General features: G+C 38.2%; 2 long non-coding RNA genes across 3 annotated transcripts; both read left to right on the top strand.

The window, feature by feature from the left end:
• Positions 1-14891: 14891 nt before the first annotated feature.
• LOC113274368 lies at positions 14892-16321 on the top strand. Of its 2 annotated transcripts, none has more exons than XR_003322972.1 (3): positions 14892-15279; positions 15407-15501; positions 16239-16321. It is a non-coding gene; the product is annotated as an uncharacterized LOC113274368 (long non-coding RNA). The 2 variants fall into 2 exon arrangements; XR_003322973.1 differs by having other exon boundaries at positions 16247-16319.
• Positions 16322-16925: 604 nt separating this feature from the next.
• Positions 16926-17486, top strand: LOC113274367. Its single transcript, XR_003322971.1, has 2 exons — positions 16926-17109; positions 17207-17486. It is a non-coding gene; the product is annotated as an uncharacterized LOC113274367 (long non-coding RNA).
• Positions 17487-22562: the final 5076 nt, after the last annotated feature.

Here is a 22562-nt window from a genome sequence, read left to right as displayed (position 1 = left end):
TGGAATCACAAACGATGAGACGAAGATGTTTGTGACTACTTCTATATCTTGCCTATCGGAGATATCAATCTCAAGCCAATATTTACGATTGTACTCGTACGATAGAAACAACAAGATCAGATCACACAACTACGAGAAAGTAGTATCGGTCTGTCTTCACAATCCCAATGAAGTCTTTAAGTCGTTAACCTAGTTTGAGAAAAGAAAACCAAAGTTTAAAGGAGAATCGACTTTAGCTTACAACTAGTATCACACGTAAGGTGTGCGGATTAGTTTTCCCAGTTGCTAGAGTTCTCCCTTATATAGTCTTTTAAATCAGGGTTTGCAATCAATGTTAGCTTAGTAATAAAGTATTCAATATTCATCGTTAGATGTAAACCTGATTAGATTCAAGCTAATATCTTTCAACCGTTGGATCGAAAACTTAGCTTGTTACACACAAATAAAATGCACGTTTCTAGGTTTGTGTAACCGTACCAAAAATGAACATTTATTGGTTCAACAATAGTTAACCAAATGGTTAGCCATATGAGCACTTTCATATCAACCATCTTCTTCTTCACCATAACTAGTTCAAATGACTCAAATGAACTAGTTAGAGAGTTGTTCAATTGCAAGGAAATCTTATGTACTACACAAGACATAATTGAATCCAAAACGATTTGATTCACTTGAATCGGTTCATGAACTTTATATCCATGGTTTGCAAATATCATTCCTTAGTTTATATAAACATTAGTTTGCAAACAATCGTTTTTAGATATAACCAACTCAAGTTCGCGGACTGGGTTCGCGGACTTAAGTTCCCGGAAGGAGTTATCAAACTCCAGAAGATTTTCTCGGGTCGAGAACTTCCGCCAGTTTGCTGGACAGGGTTTGCGGACTGAGTTCACGGCTCTTGTTCCGGTTCTCTTGATCAACAAAGTTCGTGAAATTCGGTTCAAGGAATAAGGACTTATACATATATGTGTTTCCACAACAATGCTTATATCCATCAATGGTTATATAATCTAAACTCTCATTTCAATCATTGAAACATTCTTAGAGAACGTTATATAGTTGTTATTCACAAACTATTTTTCGTCAAAGCAATTTTCAATGTGATTGAAACATAACATGACTTTCGTCACTAGGTAAAGATGAATTTTGGAAAAAGCGAAAGCTTACCAACACATATTTCGAGAAATAGATAGGCGAGATGAACTCGGCTCGAAATACCAAATGTGTATAATCAAAGTCTATATAGCAAATGACTTTCGACTCAAGATAGGAGATATATTAGATAGACTTTTGGGTGATAGATAAGTTCAAGTCTCCACATACCGTTTTGTCGATGAAGTTCCACCATTTCCTTGAGTAGTTCTTCGTCTTGTATGATGATCGCCATGGAGTTCTTGAGCTCAAATACACTTTCTATCCTAGTACGAGACTTAGATATAGTAGACTAGAAAGCAAGACTTATAGTTTTGATTAGTAACATTGACAAACATGCTTGAGATAGCAACGCATGCGAGTTCGACCGGGGAATGCTCTAACAATGTCCCCCTTTGTCAATTTTAGTGACAAAACTATCAATACATATGGAATACAAAAAAGATAAATAAAATTTTGAAGCTCCTATTCCACATGTCAAATCTTCAACATTACTCGAAATCTTCGCAACTTACAAATAGTCCAATAATCCTAAAGGTTGTAAGTTCATCATCATCGTTGTAGAAAATTCGTAGCTATAATAATGAGAAAAAAAAATCTCGATCATTGTTATAGAGTGTCATAGTATCATGTCTCCCGTTCGTTGAAAGCATGAAACCTCATACCGCAAAATCTCTGACTGATAATGTTGTCTCTTAGAGTATATGTAGATGTGTGGTATCTCAGCTGAGGCAACGGCACATCTCACGAATACTGAGGAATTTCAGTAATTATTTCTATATAGAATCGAAAGATTGGACGGCTCCTAGACAGCATGCCTTCTAGTATAAAGCAAAAATGTCTTCAGGATACAACAAAGTGTTCCCTGACTATATAAAGGAAATATGACGTTTCAACAAGCTCATGTTTCTCAATTCTCAGATAATTAATGCTCCTAGACAGCATGCCTGCTAGTATAGAGCCATCAGTTAATTATCTATAATCGTTAACTGAATATTCAACAATATTCTACGATTCTTCATAATATTTCATCACTTCAATTTGTGGTTCTTCCCAGCAGAACTACATGGGTTAGTGATAAATATTTAGTGTACGGGCATCTGAGCAGCTCTCGAGTAAACCCCTACCAAAATGGTGCAAGTGTACTCAGCAATAATGCACAAATGAGCACCTGAATGCGCAAACGAACATTCCAACAACACGAAGGAACGATGAACTTATGCAGAATAGAAATAATAATAATAATAAAAAATATTAGCAAAGGCACTAGGGGACCGAGTTCATTGGCCGGCCAGTCATGCCGTTACCAGTTCCACGCCCAAATTTATATTTTATCATATTTTATTATTTTTCTCTGATCTCATGAAAATCCCTTCATTTGAACAAATCTCCTTCGTCTCAAGGAAATTCCCAGTCTCATGGTGTTTACTCGTATCAAAGAAATAATAAAATTTAGGAAAGGTGTAGCGGGATAGGGCTCACTAGTCGGCCGGCCATGCTCTAGTCGTGGCCGATCCCACACCTCATGACTCCTTATTATTTTATTATTTCCCTCATCCCATGAAAATTCCCTGATTTCATGATATTTCCTTAAACTCATGAAATTATATAAATTAGGGAGAAGAACGCAAGGGACACGGCCTCACGGGCCGGCTGGCCATGCCCTAGCCGTGGTAGTCCCCACACGCCCTTGTCTTATTATTTTAATATTATTTGTTTCCTCATCTTATGGAAACTCCTTCACTTCAAGGAAATTCCCTAGTTTCAGCAAACTCCTTGGATTCATGAAATTTCGCACAAGTTCATGAAAAATAATATAAAATTAGGGAATCCCGTAGGATCGGGCCATAGCCGGCCGGTCATGCCCTAGCCGGTTCCACACGCCCTTTATTTTATTATTATTAAGTTTATGTTTTCCCTCATCTCATGGAAATTCCTTGATTTCAACAAATTCCTTGGTTTCAACAAACTTCTTGATATGATATTTCCCTAAAATCATCAAAATATTGTAAATTAGGAAAAAGTGCCTTGGGACCGGCTCCTTGGCCGGCCGGCCATGCCATGGCCTAGCCGGTCCCACTTCATGATTCCTTCATTATTTTATAATTTTATTTCTTCATCCCATGAAGTTTCACGGTTTCAGCAAAATCCCTGATTTCTTCATATTTTCTCAAAATGTTGCTCAAACGCACAACGGAAAATATCGAAACTCTCAGGACTGAGACAAGGGCATGTGTCCTAGACCGACCAAGTCCGTCCCCGAGGCTTGCAAATAGCCGGTCCCACATGTTTTCATAATTTTGACCTAATTTGCTCAATTGCTCATACTGGGTCCAAACTCTTCGCAAACAACTTGGAGTTTGCTGACCATCAGCTGGTCCCATGAACACCAAGGGACTGTCTCATGACTCCTTGGTCAGTCCCTCATCTCTCCATAATCAGGTTCTATTACCTGACGCTCGCACGAGCACTATCTGAAAAATCATTAAACCAGTATTTAATCATCCTTTCACCAACTGGTCTTCAAGAGACTTTGGCATTTTGTTCACTGGAGCATCTGGGCGCTACATGGTCGGTCCATCATCCCATGTAGCCGGTCCCTTCTCCATTTCATGAATGATTTTCAGTAAATCATCAATTTATCATCAATTCAGCAGTTGATCAAAATTAGGGTTTCGAATCCAGAGCTCTGCAAAAACATAATTCTGAGCAGATTCAAATACTAATAAATTTATGTTGATCCCGTGGTCAACATATTAATAATTATGCACAGCTCAGACACCAGCATTTTAAATTAGCATTTCCCTCAAATGAGCAACATTTTCTCAGACGAGCAATATTTGCTCAAACCATGAATATTGGTTCAACTATCAATATTCAATAATTCATCAAATGAGCAACATTTTCTCAGACGAGCAATATTTGTTCAAACCATGAATATTGGTTAAAATATCAATATTCAATGATTAACATTTGCTCAGACGAGCAATATTTGCTCACACCAAAGAATATTAGTTCGACCATTAATTTTCAAAAATTCATCAGAGAAGCATTTCCTCAGACTAGCAATATTTTCTCAGTCCATGAATAGTGGTTCGACTATCAATATTCAATAAGTCATCATATGAAGAATACTTGCTCAGTCCATGAATACTGACTATTAATGTTCAACAATTTATCAAACGAGCAACATTTGCTCACCTTAATAATCAACATAATATCTTCGTCTCAACAGACATGTTCAATTCATGAGTCTCATAACATTTGCAAATTATGTTCAACTCAGCAATACAAGGACTCATCGTCCCATAAAGTCAGCAACTGACTAACTAAATACACGTCTGCCTTGCAGACTCCACATTCAAGAGACATCAGTCGTGTCACATGGGGGGATATTAACTAGGGTTTTGGTCTGGCGGTCTACAACACGTGTGTTCATACACAGGATGAGAATGTGAGAAAGTCGTGCAATCAGTTGGAGGATTTAGCAAAGTAGTGGGTGGAAAGTTAACCAAGTCTCTGCACGATGAGCAACTGGGTTCAACACGATTTTCCACTTCCCCACTCTTTGACTTCAGCAACTGCCATACTTCATGAGATCATGGTGTTTTCAATTCAACAATATAAAAAAGTCTCTGGATCCTGATTGAAAATGACAAGAATTTCTCGACAAGTTCACACAGACAATCTTTCGTCTACACGAACTCATCGTCTGAGCAATCACTCTCAACTGAGTAAAATTCAATCATTCAGAACTTTCTTATGCAGAATACACAACACACCTACAATCTCGATCACCATTGATCTCACACATTTCTCATCTTCCCTCCTACAGATCAACCCATCCTCTGTTGAGACCGAATTAACTCTGGAACAGACATTGTCTTGGTTTAGGACGGAGTCCTACAGATTGATCTCTCGAACTTAAAGCACTCCCTTCTTGCAGTGCATCTGTGTGAGTTTGAGCATTTGCTCGGTTTAAGGAGTATCCTCCGCACGGTCATCTACTCAATTTCGTAAAAACCAGCAAATCGTTTTTCCCCATCTACAGATTGGAGACCACATTGGGAGGTTAATCTCTCGGTTGAAATCTCAAGATTTTATAATATGGTTGATCTTAGGTCACACACAATTGATCCTAACGGTGCTAGCACTAGCAACAATAACAATGAGAATATCCCGGAAACCATTACGGCCGCTAACACTGACGGTGGTAATGTTATTCCTACTCACGCTAACATGGAAGGTCATCCCATGTCCGGCCGATACCCTGAGGAAGTCAGGGGGTATCCACCACCTACCATGGCTGATCTCATCAAAGTGAAAGAGACTCTTGCAAATAATAAAACTGACATGGATGAAACATAGACGGAGATATTAAAGTATCTCAAGATCTCACTGACAAGATTTCAGAGAAGACTCAAGGAAAAGGGAAAAATAAGGAAACATCCTCAGATGTCGATCCTGAAGTAGTTCCAATTCATACAGTGGACGACAGCAAAGTCCGCAAGGCTGCAGACGATACATCATTGAAGAAATCGTCAAAATTTATTACTCGGGAAGATTTGGAACGCCTCCTAGAGAACCATGCAAAATATAAGACATCTCTTATCCGTCGTCACCAACCTCCATACCCTGCTGCTACGCAAAGGATTCCTCTTCCAAAAGGTTATATCTCTCTAACCTTCACCTTGTATGACGGAACTGGCAATTCTCGGGAACATTTTTCTCGATTCCTGGAAGCCTTGGGCGAACATGAACATAACCATATGGTTTGCTTCAAATAATTTTCAAAATCCTTGAAAGGCAGGGCATACACCTGGTAAAACAACATCGCATAAGAACTATCAACAATTGGGGAGACATGATTAACGCCTTCTACAGAAAGTACTTCTTTGTGTCAGAGCAAGTTACTCTCTCTGATCTTGGAAGGATTTTTCAGAAGAAAAAATAACATCCCAATGACTACGTGAAGAGATCAGAGTCTAGGCCCTGGACTGCCATGATCCAAACGTCACGGAACAACAATTAGTAGACTTGTGTATCAACGGCATGATCCCGGTCTATAGAGATTTATTGGAAAATCTGGTTTTACACACTTTCTTATAGATTCATGAAGCGGATAAGAGATTGGAAACTAATGCACCTTCTTTACTGGAAATAACAAAAACTACAAAGGCTGAGGAACCACGGGATGTTCGAGGTAGCACACGTCTGATCAATAAGCAGTACAATCTCCAACCTTCCAAAAACGGTGTCTCAGAAGGGAGAAAACAAAAAGCCGAACCACCGCGCAAGCATACCTCTGCTCCTTAAAAGGCACAAAGGAAGGATAAGAAAGATGCACAAGTCCCTGACCAGCGCACAGGGGCTCCCAATCAAGACGCGCCTGACTTTTTCCTTTCCATTGAAGAAGTGATCGATCTCCTGGATGCTTGGATCCAAGATGGTGCAATCAAGTTGCCATATGTCAAGAAAGAACCAAATGAAGAAGACATGGAAAGTTCTCACTACTGTCGCTTTCACAGGTTCGTCAATCATCCCACCAGTGACTGCAGAGTCTTGAAACGCATATTCAGGGAAAATGTTGAATCAAGAGAGCTCAACTTGGGGACTGAAGGAGTGCACAAAGACCCTCTACCAATCAGGATTTTCTCCATCTCTGAACAACCAGTGAAAGAAGCAGTCCAGTCATTCATCGAACATGTCTGTGAATTTCTTTATCTGTCTAAAGTACAAAGGGGAGACATGTTCAGGTCTTTGAACCATATAGTGTCTGGGAAACGACTGCTGATTCCAGAAGTATCCCCTGAACCTCCATCCACTGACAAAGAAGTGTATAACCGGGGACTGCTCACCACAGTGTACATCAAGGGAAATGAATTCAAAAGAGCATTTTTTGATGTTGGTACTGCCATCAACATCTTTCCTTTGAAAACTCTCAGAGATGCTGGCATCACTCGGCAAGAAGCTACTCATGCTCCCATGTCAATCAGGGATCACGAAGGGGCATTCAAAGATGCATACGTCCACATCACCCTTAAGATCAGGGAAAAATCAGTTTGCACTGAGGTCAAATTTTACATAATCCGGGAAGATCCATGATACGACATGATTCTTGGAAGACCTTGGATTCATGCTGGAAAAGTGACTCTGATGCCTTCATTGAAGAAAGCTTTAACTCAGAAGAAATAGAAGATATTCCGTCATTCGAACACCTGGAAGAAGTTAAAGCTATGGTGGAAATAGCACATAAACCTGGAGAAAGTGCACACTCTTTCATCAAAAGGTTTCGTACTCATGCAAGTCTAATTCCTCTTTATGCGCCTATACTACCAATGTTTAATTATGTTGCTATGGTTCGATGACTTCTTCCCATTAACAACTTAGCAATCACAAAAAGCTACGAGTGGATATCTTCACCTCAACAATATTACACCAAATGGTTGAGCACAGAGCCCCTTCAAATTGATAATTCTATCGAAAGGTTCATCGCTGAAGATATGGTAAGCATGACAGACAGTTCTCTGGATACTCCCCTTTGCATGACTGTCCATATGTACCACATCCTTGAAGTCACGCCGCACCAAGAATTACGAATCAGCAGAAGATATTCAAGGCGCAGACAACCAAGTCTAACAAATTTTGTGAAGGAGACCTGGTTCTCAAAGAAACTCAGCGCAACCTTCACTCTGCAAGAAACTCCAATTGGGAAGATCCATTTGTAGCTGCTAAGTCCATAACTGGATGATACTACAGATTGGTCAACATGGATGGCAGGACCCTTCCAGTAATCCACGAGAATTGGCTGAAGGCATTTGACGCCTGAAATTATTGGGTATTTGAAGTACTGGGCATTGAGCAACATTCATGACGACTGGGATTTGGCATTTAGGATTTTCTTCATTGTATTTCAATTTCTCCAAAACGTTTGCAATACTTGGATTCAGTATTTGAATTCAGCAATTATCAAAATTCAGTTCATTTTACTTAAAGAAAATCTCTATCAAATCCAAAAGAAAATCCTCACTCATCTACCAATCCAAAACCAATCAATGCCAGAACCAAAATAAAACCTCACATCTCTCAAAAGTTCAGAAGTTCAAGAGGTTATGAAAAGAATTCAAAGGAAGTCAGCAAAGAAAGACTTTTGCTCCCCGCATCCTTCAAGATTTGCAAAGCCGCCTTCTCCAGGTTCAGCGTCTCAGTCAGCTTAGCAATCTTCTCCTCCTTTTCCATCGCAGCACTGTTGGGAAAGGGTATGTTATTCTCAGATGAGTCCTTAATAGGATTTATTTTCTTACGAAGCCACTTCAATTTGAAGCCAAGTCTTTCAGAATTCTCCAAGTTGAACTCTTAATCAAAGAGTACATCTGGAGTCACAGTATTTTTGTCCCTAGAGCATATATCACTTACGACACGCAAGATAACACTTACTTGCATTGTTAAAGCATAAACGCGTCTGGGATCCCTGTGAACAATGATGTGACCAAACTTCTTCCATATTTTCTCATACAAGCCTGCATATCCAATGTGAACACTGAATCCACCAACTAGCTCATGATATGGGAGTGATGCATCAAATGGAGGATCAAAAGCAACCCCTGCATTTGGATATTCATGCACCACTATGCGGTTCTCAATTACTGGAGAAACTTCTACGGTCATGGCAACGGTTTCTTCTATTACTGGAGTGGAAACAATTGAAGTTTCCATGACTTCAGTGACAACTCTCTCATGGCCTTGAAGTGCAGGGATGGTTGTCTCTTCATCAAGGATGCTTGAATTATCCTTATTGGTTTCAGCATCCTCAACTTCGGTATTCGACACCTAATACGAAGATTACATGAGGTTAGAGAAGTCTAAACATGGAAGCCAAATGGGATCATAAACTACAGCATAAAAGAAGCATAACATCATCAAAATTCATCATTATGCATTCAAGGCGCGGAAAAATAGTGTAAAAGTCATAAAATACGTTTTAAGGTAAGCTCGTCTGAAGAGATTTTACTCTGACCAGTACAAGATGACTAACTGGGAGTAATGTACAAGGAATCTGAGGATGGGATATATACCATTCTCTTCGTATGTTTGTACTCTACAACATATCAAAACTTCATAACAATCTGATGAACTAGCAAGGAGATGTGCTCAAAACATTGGACAACATGCAGTCTGAAAAAGTTCTGAAAGTCTCCTGGAAGTTTACTGTTTCGCTGATTTAGACCTCTAAACTTGCTCAAAACTTAAAAATATTCTCAAGTAAAGCTTGGAAATTTTCTGGGCTTGAAGATGCATATGCTGAGTTTAAAAATCTGACTCCATATGAAGATTTTATGGTGTTTTCGCCGAAAGACTGAGTTCTGAATTTTTCGGTGACGTATTTCGGCAAAGCTTTTCATATAAGCACATGGGTTCTCGTTCATTCATTCATAATTCAAAAATTATATACTTTTATGTATAAAATTCGAAGGAAATACTTATTTGGGAGGTCTCTGAAACGTTCAAGGAATCGAAATTGCCCGTTTTGGCATCAAAAGGCTCATTACTTTCATTCAGATACGAACCTTGAGAATTTTCTTTATCTCTATTCTCTGAGGATGAACGGGCATCATCACTTCCCACTTCCACGATGACATTCTCCTAGACAATTTTCAATAATTAGTATTTTATCTACAAAGCATCATAATTTGTTATGCGAAAAAATACTTACTTCGGCCTCTTCTTCAACACTCGAGTCAGAAACCGTCTGCCCAGCAGCAGAAAATTGAAGACCGGCAATGTTGGATGGAGCAAAGTTCTGCAATGGAATAAAAAATATTGGTTTCACGATCCTAATTACAAGGAAGAAGAAGTCATAACAAAAGAGTATTGATAGCTCACCAAAGAAACCAGTAAGCGCTTCCTTCCACATGTGTGCGGTCCAAATGGGTCCTAAGTTGCTCAACCGATGGATTTCTCCTTCGAAAAGTCGAAACACACTGATCCATACCAATTTGCCGAGCTGCCCTGTCTATTTTATATTCCTCCACTAAAAGCTCTCCATATATTGCTGGTATCAAGTGGCCAAGAGTGCAACTCAACATAAAAGATATCTCGCCATCACTCAGGCCTGCACCAGATGCTAAAATCCTACTTTCTCCAATACTTAAGGTTGCTCGCTGGGAAATACAAGAAGGAAATGACACCCATGGGCGAAAATTGAATTCAGATTTATTTTTTAAAACATCAATGAGACGTGTCTTAAACCGAGGCTGCTTTGTAGACCAGCGCATAATCCTGGCATTATCTTTCTCATAGAAGACATGACGAATATCGGCACACGGTTATGGCAGGATAGTACGCGGGATAGGAGCGTAATTCTTGAAATGTTCCCACAACAAAGCTTGGAGAAACGTCGTATTGTCATAACACTCGATCTTCATGAAGCCATTCGATACACTGGAGTCTATAATCAGGAAATCCAAATTAGAATACAAAGAACCCAAGAAAAGACTACCTATCGGGAGATGATCACCTTGAGACATATTGATAGCAAAGGGAATCACAAATGGCTTCAACAAAGTTCCACTTTCCTCGAACACATCTCTGGATAGACATTAGCATAAGAAAGCAGCAATAGACAACGTATCATCAACAATACAATCAATAACTTCATCTCTTGGCTACAAACTCTTTAACCAGTAAGCATAACAATATTTGCCAGACACTTTGTTGATTCGCTCCATTTCTGTTGTCAAGATGTTAGAAATTGCTGTCTTTTCAGCTGAAAGACCTTCAGGAAGATTACCTGTGATTTGGAGATGCAACAAAGCCGCCACATCCTCTATGGTAACAGTACACTCTCCCATCTGCATATGAAGGTATGGGTTGAAATGCACCAACGATAAATAAGAGCCACTATGCCTCGCGCATCATGACAGATAAACAAGTATCCGTATGCTTGAATGGACCTTGTTATTTGTACCTGGTTCAACATAGCTCTGACATTAGGAAAACCCAGCATATGCCTCGCCCATCCAGAAAATTTCTTTAGAGGTCGCCGAGAAAGCTTAAACTCTATGATTGATGCAAGAAAAATTTCTCGTTCAAGGAAAAGTCGAATTATTGTCTTGGGAGTCACCAATTTCTTTTGAGTAACATTCCTGGGATTTATTAGAAGATGATATGCTGGGGACTTAAGACGTTTTTACGTCTCCTCCTGAACCTCAAAAAATGCATCATCCACGTTTGGAACGTTCTTGATCCCAGGAGTTTCTTCTTCATCAATGGAAGTCTCATCCATAAATGTATCATCCCTAGATGCGTCATCATATATGTGTAGATCATCCCTGGAGGCACCATTTTCTTTAGGAACAGACATCCTTGTGAGTGGTTGTAACATGCACACGATTTTTACTTCAGTCTATCATTCAGACAAGATGCAAACATCAACGGAATGAAGTAATTGGGAAAGTGCTCATGCAAACATCTACAAAATGGTAAACCTTAACTCTTACCTTTTTACAATTCCACTAACAGTAGTGATTGTGATACGAGAGCTAGCACTTCAAAACCTTGCTCGTTTCTTCGTATCTACAGAAAACGAAAAAAACTTTGAAACCCGATTTTTCATAAAATCATGAACATAATTTTCATAGTATAAACATCCACAATTGAACTATGGAACTTACACCAAGACAATGTGTCATAAAATAAATTGTCTAAGTTTAAAGGTTACTCAAAACCCATGTTTTAATTTTACGAAGCAATTATTAACGTGAATACTTCACGTAAAATTTTCAAAAAAAAATATTATTTACTCACGTAAATAAATACATGGTATTATATGTGTCACGGTTTCACAAAAATGTAATCCGTGAGCAGGTCACGATTTTATAAAAAATCACTTTCCTTCGTACGAGCATCTTTCCTCGGCCGGACGTTAGTTGCTCCGGTCGGACGGCGATTAACAGTTCCAGAAAAATTCTCTTGCTCCTCTGAACTCAGGCGCGAATATGATGAAGGGAGGAAGTGGTGGTGGTCGTGGGAAAGAAAACTAAAAAAAAAAGATTAATTCCCTTTTATATCAATTTTATTTCCAAAACCTAATTCCACAAGGATTTCCTTATTTGGGCCCGTCCCGTGAATCCTAAACCGACCAAGGTTCCACCATCAAATCAGCGGTTTTACACAAATTTATGCTCGTTGGATGACGCTCTATTATCCCACTGGATTTTCATTCAAGCCATGGTTTGCTCATTCAGTCAAAAATCCGGTAACGTCTTATCTTACGACTAAGTTCAATTTCTTATTTTTTCTGTAACTGGAAAACCACCATTCAATGCTGATTGAGGAACATGACTGTCCCTCACTAAGCATGGGACTTAATGTAGATGGTGGATTTTCAACAAGGGTTAAAATCGTAAAATCGTATTCTCAATGCTCCTAATCCAGCAATCAGCTGAGTATTGAGGCTCATGTCTCTCGTTGAAAGCATGAAAGCTCATGCCGCAAAATCTCTGACTGAATGCTGTCTCTCAGAGTATATGTAGATCTGTGGTCTCTCAGCTGAGGCAACGGCACATGTCATGAATACTGAGCAATTTCAGTAATTATTTCTATATAGAAACGAAAGATTGGACGGCTCCTAGACAACATGCCTGCTAGTATAGAGGAACAACGTCTTCAGGATACAACAAAGTGTTACCTGACTATATAAAGGAAATATGATGTTTCAACAAGCTCATGTTTCTCAATTCTCACATAATTAATGCTCCTAGACAGCATGCCTGCTAGTATAAAGCCATCAGTTAATTATATATAATCGTTAACTGAATATTCAACAATATTCTACGATTCTTCGTAATATTTCATCACTTTAATTTATGGTTCTTCCCAGCAGAATTCCATGGGTTAGTGATAAATATTCAATGTACGGGTATCTGAGGAGCTCTCGAGTAAATCCCTACCAAAATGGTGCAAGTGTACTCAACAATAATGCACAAACGAGCACCTGAATGCGCAAACGAGCATTCCAACAACACGAAGGAACGATGATCCTATGCAGAATAGGAATAAAAATAAAAATAAAAAAATATTAGCAAAGGCGCTAGGGGACTGGGCTCACTGGCCGGCCAGTCATGCCATGACCAGTACCACGCCCAAATTTATATTTTATCATATTTTATTACTTTTCTCTGATCTCATGAAAATCACTTTATTTGAACAAATCTCCTTCGTCTCAAGGAAACTCTCAGTCTCATGGTGTTCCTCGTATCAAAGAAATAATAAAATTTAGGAAAGGTGTCGCGGGATCGGGCCCACTAGCTGGCCGGCCATGCTGTAACCGTGGCCGGTCCCACACCTTATGACTCCTTATTATTTTATTATTTCCCTCATCCCATGACAATTCCCTGATTTCATTATATTTCCTTAAACTCATAAACTATATAAATTAGGGAGAAAAACGCACGGACACAGGCTCACGGGCCGGACGGCCATGCCCTAGCTGTGGCTGGCCCCACACGCCCTTGTCTAATTATTTTAATAGTAATGTTTCCTCATCTTATGGAAACTCCTTCATTTCAAGGAAATTCCCTAGTTTCAGCAAACTCCTTGGATTCATGAAATTTGGCTCAATTCATGAAAAATAATATAAAATTATGGAAACCCGTGGGACCGGGCCATAGCCGGCCGGTCATGCCCTAGCCGGTCCCACACGCCCCTTATTTGTTATTATTATTACTCCCTCCGTTCCATTTTAGATGATGTTTTAGGGTTATTTTATTGTTCCACAATACTTGAAGGTTTTCATATTTTTCCATAAAACTACCAACTACACCCTTACATTTTTCCTTGGAACTATAAATTTATTTTTAAATACACTAATAGAAATTAATGCTTGAAGACTTTTCTTAAGGGCATAGATGGAAAATCTTCATATCTCTCTCCATTTGTTAATCTGCGTGAAAACTCCAAAAACATCGTCTAAAATGGAACGGAGGGAGTATTATTTTTATGTTTCCCTCATCTCATGGAAACTCCTTGATTTCAACAAATTCCTTGGTTTCAACAAACTTCTTGATTTTATGATATTTCCCCAAAATCATCAAAATATTATAAATTAGAAAAAAAAGTGCCTTAGGACCGGATCCTTGGCCGGGCGGCCATGCCTTGGCCTATCCGGTCCCACACTTCATGATTCCTTCATTATTTTATAATTTTATTCCTTCATCTCATGAAGTTTCACGGTTTCAGCAAAATCCCTGATTTCTTCATATTTTCTGAAAATGTTGCTCAAACGCACACCGGAAAATATCGAAACTCTCAGGACTGAGACACGGATAATATGGTGACACGGGCATGTCTCCTTGACCGACCAAGTCCGGCCCTGAGGCTTGCAAATATCCGATCCCACATGTTTTAAAATTTTTGACCTAATTTGCTCAATTCCTCATACTAGGTCCAAACTCTTCGCAAACAGCTTGGAGTTTTCTCACACGACCATCATCGGGTCCCATGACCACCAAGGGACGGTCTCATGAATCCTTGGTTGGTTCCTCATCTCTCCATAATCAGGTTCTACTACCTGACGCTACACGAGCACTATCTGAAAAATGATTAAACCAGCATTTAGTCATCCTTGCACCAACTGGTCTTCAAGAGACTTTGGCATTTTATTCACTGGAGCATCTGGGCGCTACATGGTCGGTTCATCATCCCATGTAGAGCTGCACAAGACCCGGTCCAGACCCGGTGACCCGCTCCAAACCCATAATTCCCGGACCTGTACCGACCCAGACCCGGAGTAGCCAGTACAGGTACCGGTTCTGAATGTTGATACCCGGAACAGACCGGTACAGGTATTGGTTCTGGCCTATTCCCGATCTGTACCGGACCGAAATACCCGGTAAATTAGAGCCATTGATATTTTTTAGGATATTACATCCTAGCCATCCCTTGTAGGTTTAGTCTCATCTTCAAACATAGGGTATATCATTTTATTTTTTTTCGTTTTTCCCGATCTGAACTCCTCCTTCACTGAAGAGTCTGAAGAAGAGAACAAGAACAAGTGAACAACATGCACCATAGATCGTGAAATTTCTTTGTTCATACGTATCAATTTTCACCCCCCACAGATTCAAGGTTAGTCCTGGACTCCTGGCTTGAATCTCAATTTTTTTTCTCTTTTTTTTTCTCAATTTAGAAATTTGCTTTCCTTGTTTTTCTTCTGAATCTTCTTGGGTTCTTGTTTACTGATTCTTCTACAAAGTAAACAAAGATTCTTAATAAGCTTAACGAATAAGGTGACGCACTGACGCAGTGACGCTGATGCTGTTGTTTGAGTTCTGAAAGAAGTAGAAAAGGGTAAGATTATTTAGGTTTCTGAATTGATTGATTTCTTTCCTTGAAGTTGATTTGTGCTGATAGATTAAAGATGAGTCTTCTGTAAATTTTTAGTTAGAGTTTTGCATGAGGTTTAATTTTTGAGTTTGTAGAAAGTTAGGGTTTTCCCCTGTTTTTCCCAAAAACCCAAAAATTAGGGTTCGTATGAATAAGGGTGACTGTTTTGGAATCCACAGATGAAGAAGATGAATTGGTTAGGATTGAATTTGGGTTGATAGTTTAAGGTTCTGCATAGGAGAATTAGAAACTAGGGTTTTAGGTTGTATTTAAGAATTAATTGGATTGTTTTGGGAGGAAGATGAATTGGGTGTTGCTGTTGGTGTTCTTATGTAGAAATAGATCTAGTATTGGTAAATACAATTGATAAAGTTGTTCTGTTGATATGGATTTGGGTGGTGAATGATTTGGATTCAGTTGAAGGGGTTTGTATGAATTAGTCTTTGTAATTAGGTTTGGATAGAACTTAGGTTTGGATTGAACATATTAGCAAATATTACCATTCAAAATCAAAATATAGAATCATGAGAAATCAGTGTGTAGAACCTAATGTTTGTTTGGCGTTTGATCACTGACAGTAGACTTAATGTTGTAATGTTTCTCATATAGTTTCTTGTAAGATGCTTTGATTGAAAACCTTTCTCGTTTCTCTATCTTGTTGTCTTGTTAATTACCTGCACTGAATCACTGATATGTTGCAGCCTTGTAGGCCTTTGAGGTGCTAAATGGGGAAGCGCAAAGCACCAGATGATTCCAATGATGCTGATGGCATTGCTCCTGTTAGTGTAAGACCATAATAAACTTTTTTTTTTTTTTTTTCTTTCACTTTTGTCGAGAACATCAACTGGTGGCATTAATTTGTAGATGAGTTGGTGAAATCATGTCGTATTTTTTTTGATGTAAACAGTAATGTGATGTATTAAAATACCAAAAACACATGTGCATGGGTGTACTGTACAATATCCATATTCTTTTAGGGTCCACTTTGCTACATTATTATCATTGCAGAAATGTCAAAGATTATTCTTTTTGGGTCCACTGTGCTATGCGTGAATGCAGTATCATACGGCACAATGAAACATTGAGCATTAGAATTTCTCACACAAGAGAACTAAGGGTCATAATGCTTCCTAATCCCAGTGTTTCTTAACTGAATTGCTTACAATTATTGTTGACCAATGTCTGCTCCCTGAGTCATTGCAGAAATGTTTATTATTGCTTAATATTTATGACCAATGCCTATTTTATTACTGCTTATTTTTAATGTTTTATTATTGTTTAATATTTGTTAGATGACATTGAATCATTGACAGTTTAATGTTTAATGCACTTAGAACACCTGACCAATGTCTGCTATTACTGTTTAATGTTTGTTAGATGACTACTCCGTGTCTTCAGTGGCCTCTGAATCAGCTTTTAGCACCGGGAAGCGCGTGCTGACTCCATGGAGAGCTTCTATGTCTACAAGGACAGTCGAAGCATTGCTCTGTACACAAAGCTTTCTTCAAAAGCCCATTGCTCTTGATCTTCTATGTGACTATATACCTGATGATGCTGTTGAAGATGAGGCAGGTAATATATTAGGTTTTCTTCTATTTAATAGAACTTACTTTTCAAGTTTTCTTGTATTGCTTGCTTACTTGTTTTACTTTTTTGTTCCATGTTGCAGCCATATGGGATTCTCTGCTAAAAGAAGCTTGATGTAAACTCCGTGTCAGTGACTCAGTGCAGCCAGTGCCAATTGTTCGAGAAGTCCCCCATCCTTTGCAAGGATTTCTTTTCATTTCTTGTCGCAGACTTATGGAAATGTTGTTTTTAGTACTATGTTTTAATGTTGAACTTTGAACTTAAAGTGTGATACACTTATTATTCTGTGATGTTTTAAACCTTTGTTATTTTGAACTTTGTAATGTTGAACTTAGTCTTAGACTCTTAGTCTTAGGTTGTTACTTTACTGTGTGTGTTAAAATTCAGGTAAAAAACCGGTACCGGAGTGGAATCGGACCGGTCTTACCGGGACAGGTACAAGTCCAGGTCCAGGTACAGGTACAGGTCCTCAAATTGAAGAACCGGTCAACTCCGTGTACAGGTACCGGTTCCCACAAAAACCCGGTCCGAACCGGCCCATGTGCAGCTCTAATCCCATGTATCCGGTCACTTCTCCATTTCATGAATGATTTTAAGTAAATCATCAATTTATCATCAATTCAGCAGTTGATCAAAATTAGGATTTCGACTCCAGAGCTCTGCAAAAACATAATTCTGAGAAGATTCAAATACTAATAATTTTATGTTGATCCCGTGGTCAACATATTAATAATTATGCATGGCTCAGACGCCAACATTTTAAATTAGCATTTCCATCAAATGAGCAACATTTTCTCAGACGAGCAATATTTTCTCAAACCATGAATATTGGTTCAACTATAAATATTCAATAATTCATCAAATGAGCAACTTTTGCTCAGACGAGCAATAATTGCTCAAACCATGAATATTGGTTCAACTATCAATATTCAATGATTAACATTTGATCAGACGAGCTCACACCAAAGAATATCAGTTCGACCATTAATATTCAACAATTCATCAGAGCAATATTTGCTCAGACTAGCAATATTTTCTCAGTCCATGAATATTGGCTCAACTATCAATATTCAATAAGTCATAATATGAACTATACTTGCTCAGTCCATGAATACTAACTATTAATGTTCAGAAGTTTATGAAACGAGCAACATTTGCTCGTACGGGCAATATTTGCTCACCTTGACAATCAACATAATATCTTCGTCTCAACATACATGTTCAATTCATGAGTCTCACAACATTTGAAAATTATGTTCAACTCAGCAATACAAGGACTCATCGTCCCATAAAGTCAGCAACTGACTAACTAAATACACGTATGCCTTGCAGACTCCACATTCACGAGACATCAATCATGTCACATGGGGGGGATAGTAACTAGGATTTTGGTCTGGCGGTCTACGACACGTGTTTTCATACACACGATGAGAATGTGAGCAAGTCGTGCAATCAGTTGGAGGAGTTAGCAAAGTAGTGGGTGGAAGGCTAACCAAGTCTCCGCACGATGAGCAACTGGGTTCAACACGGTTTTCCACTTCCCCACTCTTTGACTTCAACAACTGTCACACTTCATGGGATCATGGTGTTTTCAAATCAGCAATATAAAAAAGTCTCCGGATCCTGATTGAAAAGGACAAGAATTTCTAGACAAGTTCACACAGACAATCTTTCGTCTACACGAACTCATCGTCTACACGAACTCATCGTCTGAGCAATCACTCTCAACTGAGTAAAATTCAATCATTCAAAACTTTCTTACGTAGAATACACAACACACCTACAATCTAGATCACCATTGATCTCACACATTTCTCAGCTTCCCTCTTACAGACCAACCCATCCTATTTTGTGACCGAATTGACTATGGAACGACCATTGTCTTGGTTTAGGCCGGAGTCCTATAGATTGATCTCTCGAAATTAAAGCACTCCCTTCTTGCAGTGCATCTGTGTGAGGTTGAGCATTTTCTCGGTTCAAGGAGTCTCCTCCGCACGATCATCTTCTCAATTCCGTAAAAACCAGCAAATCGTTTTTCCCCATCTACAACAGTATCAAAGTTCAATTGTATCACAACTTTGACAACAATACTATGGTGATTTATATCACTCCCCCTTAGTCAATACTCAATCTCACATGGAAACTACTCCCCCTTAAATAATGATCCGAAAACCATATGTATTTTTAGTGTGAACTACATGTTATTTCTCCCCCTTTTTGTCAACAAAATTGGCAAAGGTACAAGAACGGGATCCTAATGAAATTTCTGAAAGAGGCATTTCATGACTAAAAGAAAGCATATATCAACTTGTTCTTTATATGCAATCATAAAGCCGAAGCTAAATGCATTCATCAGGGATTTTATAGATACAAGATAACCCCTATAATATTCTACAGCCACACTCCCCACAAAGATATGGCAATTAAGCGCAAGTTCAAAAGAACTCTCCCCCATAAAAAGTTATTCCCGAAATAACAACAAGAACGACCTTAATTTCAAAAGAAAAGAAGGATTTATTTGGACACAACAAATCACATACGAATATGGATATGAATCCAAAAATACTCAATTAAATTAATCAAAAGAGAACCTATGATTAATTTAATCGAAAATGCTCACCATAAGTGAACTTATGGAGACTCAAAAAAATACTCAGTCAGATTAATCACACGAGAACCCATAATTAATCTAATTGGAATACACAACTAAATTAACCACAAAAAGTAATCAATTTAATTGATCGTGCTCGACATAAGAGAATCTATGGAGCAATAACTAAGTTAATCGTAAAGTAATCAACTCAGTCAATAGTGCTCAACATAAGAAAACTTGCGGAGCCTCACAGTAATACATAAAATATTATGGATCAGGGAAGAACAATATTGCGGAATATACAAGGATTCATTCTATTTTTCATTACTATTTGCATAACGACATACAATAGACATAATCCTTGTAAACAAAAGATTTTGACCTATCTTCCCTCAATAATTGACATAATATGCTTAACTTTTTTATTTGTCAAAAGTCCATTCATTCTTTTATCAATACATAAATATCGACTTACGAAAGACTTTACTTTTGACAAGGTATGGGACAATCATAGTTCACGGACGCAAACACACATATCCCATAACAAATTGCAATATATCAAACCATAAAGATTAATACTGCAAAAATCATCTTCCAAACTTTTTTTTTAGAATTTAAACAAATAAAACTAAAAACATGAAGATGAAAACGTTGGACATAGCTATGTGTAATCAAAATAATAGTTATTCCAAACTCTAGTTATTCTTCTAAACAAAACAAAAAAATAACTAGATAATAAGACCTTTGAAGAATTCTTTATCGTCCCCGAACTCCTTGTCGTCAACAGCCATTGGGACATAAGGTTCATTAAGATAGGAGTTGATATCAATAAACCTTCTTGACTGATGTCGAACCAGGGCCTTCTGAACCTCATGAGTCTTATACACAAAAGCCTTAATTTGATGTATCTCCTTTTGCATCTCCTTCATCACTTCAAGAACGTCTGAAAACTTCTGCACATTTGAAGGAACGGCTCTTGGATTCCTCACATGCCTTCTTTTTCTTTTCAAGGTAGGAGATAACGGAGATTTCTCTTTTTCCTTCATGATTAATGGGTTAACAATCATATTAACATCTTTTCCGTCAGAAGACGTCATGCTTGGAGTATCCATAGATGTATGGGTTTGTAAGAGGAAACACAATTTAAACTCAACAAGTAGTCTTGAGATAAAAAGAGGTTTTAGGGAAGGAAAAAGGAATGTAGGGTTACACAAACCTTTAACAGGTTTGTGCACGCACAACTCTGAACCCTAGTGAGAGTAAAATTGTAGAGAATAACCTTCCTTTATTGATAGACACAAAACTAAGAAAAGAATAAAAACAAAATTTTCTTAAAGCCTGAGAGGTACACAATCTTATCTCTTCTGGTCAGGCACATGAGACAAGATTTACAAATCAACACAATCAAGTTGTGTTGCGGTGAAAAATAATTTGTCCACTATGTTCCTCTTGAGAGGAATCCTCAGACTTCTGTCCATCAAAACGATTTGACCATACTTTCTTCTCTAATGATCTTGTTTTGTCTTTGGAAACTAACTTCTTAGACAAAGATAAAATCTTATATATCTCAGCAGTCTTCTGAGAAAGTTTAGCTTATTTGCTAATCCATTTGCTCTTCGTTGAAGTTTGTTGACGTGCCTCAATTGGTGTTTGTACTTGTAACACCTTGATAGCTCATGACCCTTTTGAGAATAAAATGAACACGTCAATCTTGGATGATATTCAAGCATCGGAGATATGGACGCATCTAGACACATAGTGGATCCTGAAACATTACAAACAGAGTTTCCAAATAATGGGTCAATTTTTTCTTCCAGATTGGTTGAGTTTTCTTCTAAAAGAATACCGAGATTGATGTATGTATTTCTACAATTATCAAAATCAATATTTTCACCAAGAAGTGCAATGCTTGATTTATCGTCTTTACTAGAATTATAGGTATCAGACATTTCATTAAGAGTTGCAGCAAGATTTTTGTTCCCTGTGTATTTCTTCCGAATTGGATACTCGTTTGCAAAATGGCCAAATCCCTTACACTTAAAGGACTGAGGCATATCCTCGTCATCAGTTTCATTTGTTTCCCTATTTTTAAGAGGAATATGATTATGAGGTTTAACTGATGCTTTAGGATTATCTCTGGAGAACCATTTACTTCTCTTCAACAGAAGATCCCTAAACTGTCTTGTGATCATCGAGACTGACTTGTCAAGATCTTCATCTGATGAATCAGTCTTAGAGTGATCGTCTTAATATATATACACTTTTTTTACTTTTATCAAGTAATTTAGTGTCCTTTAATTCTTTGAACACAACATCCTTAGATTTGGATGAAAGCTCGTGATCAAAGATCTTAAGATTCCCAACCAGCGTATTTCTGGAGAGATTATCGAGGTTATTTTCCTCAACGATGGCATGCTTCTTAGAATCGTATCTAGATGGCAGCGATCTGAGATTTTTCATCACAATGTCCTTTTCAGGAATAGTCTTACCCAATGCAAAAGATGCATTAACAATTTCAGACACTCTGTGATTAAACTCATCAAAATATCTTCATCTTCCATATGAAGGTTTTCCTAATCGGAATTAAGGCTTTGAATCCTGGCTTCTTTTTCACTTGTATTACCTTCGAATACGGTTTCTAAGATATATCACGCATCTTTAAATCTAGTGCAATTTGACACATGGTGTTGAAGATTCAGGGTAATGGCATGTATCATGGCATTCAAACCGTCGGAGTTTTGCTTTGCAGCAAGTATCTCAGCAGCATTGTATTCGCCAGTTTTTTTTGGAACGTTAATGTTACCTACTGCAACAACGGGAGCATCATAGCCATTAAAAACATATA

This window comes from Papaver somniferum, chromosome 4 (assembly GCF_003573695.1).
Source record: "Papaver somniferum cultivar HN1 chromosome 4, ASM357369v1, whole genome shotgun sequence".
NCBI classification, from domain to species: domain Eukaryota; kingdom Viridiplantae; phylum Streptophyta; class Magnoliopsida; order Ranunculales; family Papaveraceae; genus Papaver; species Papaver somniferum.
Note: the sequence above shows the minus strand (reverse complement) of the source record. Positions and strands in the feature narration are given on the sequence as shown.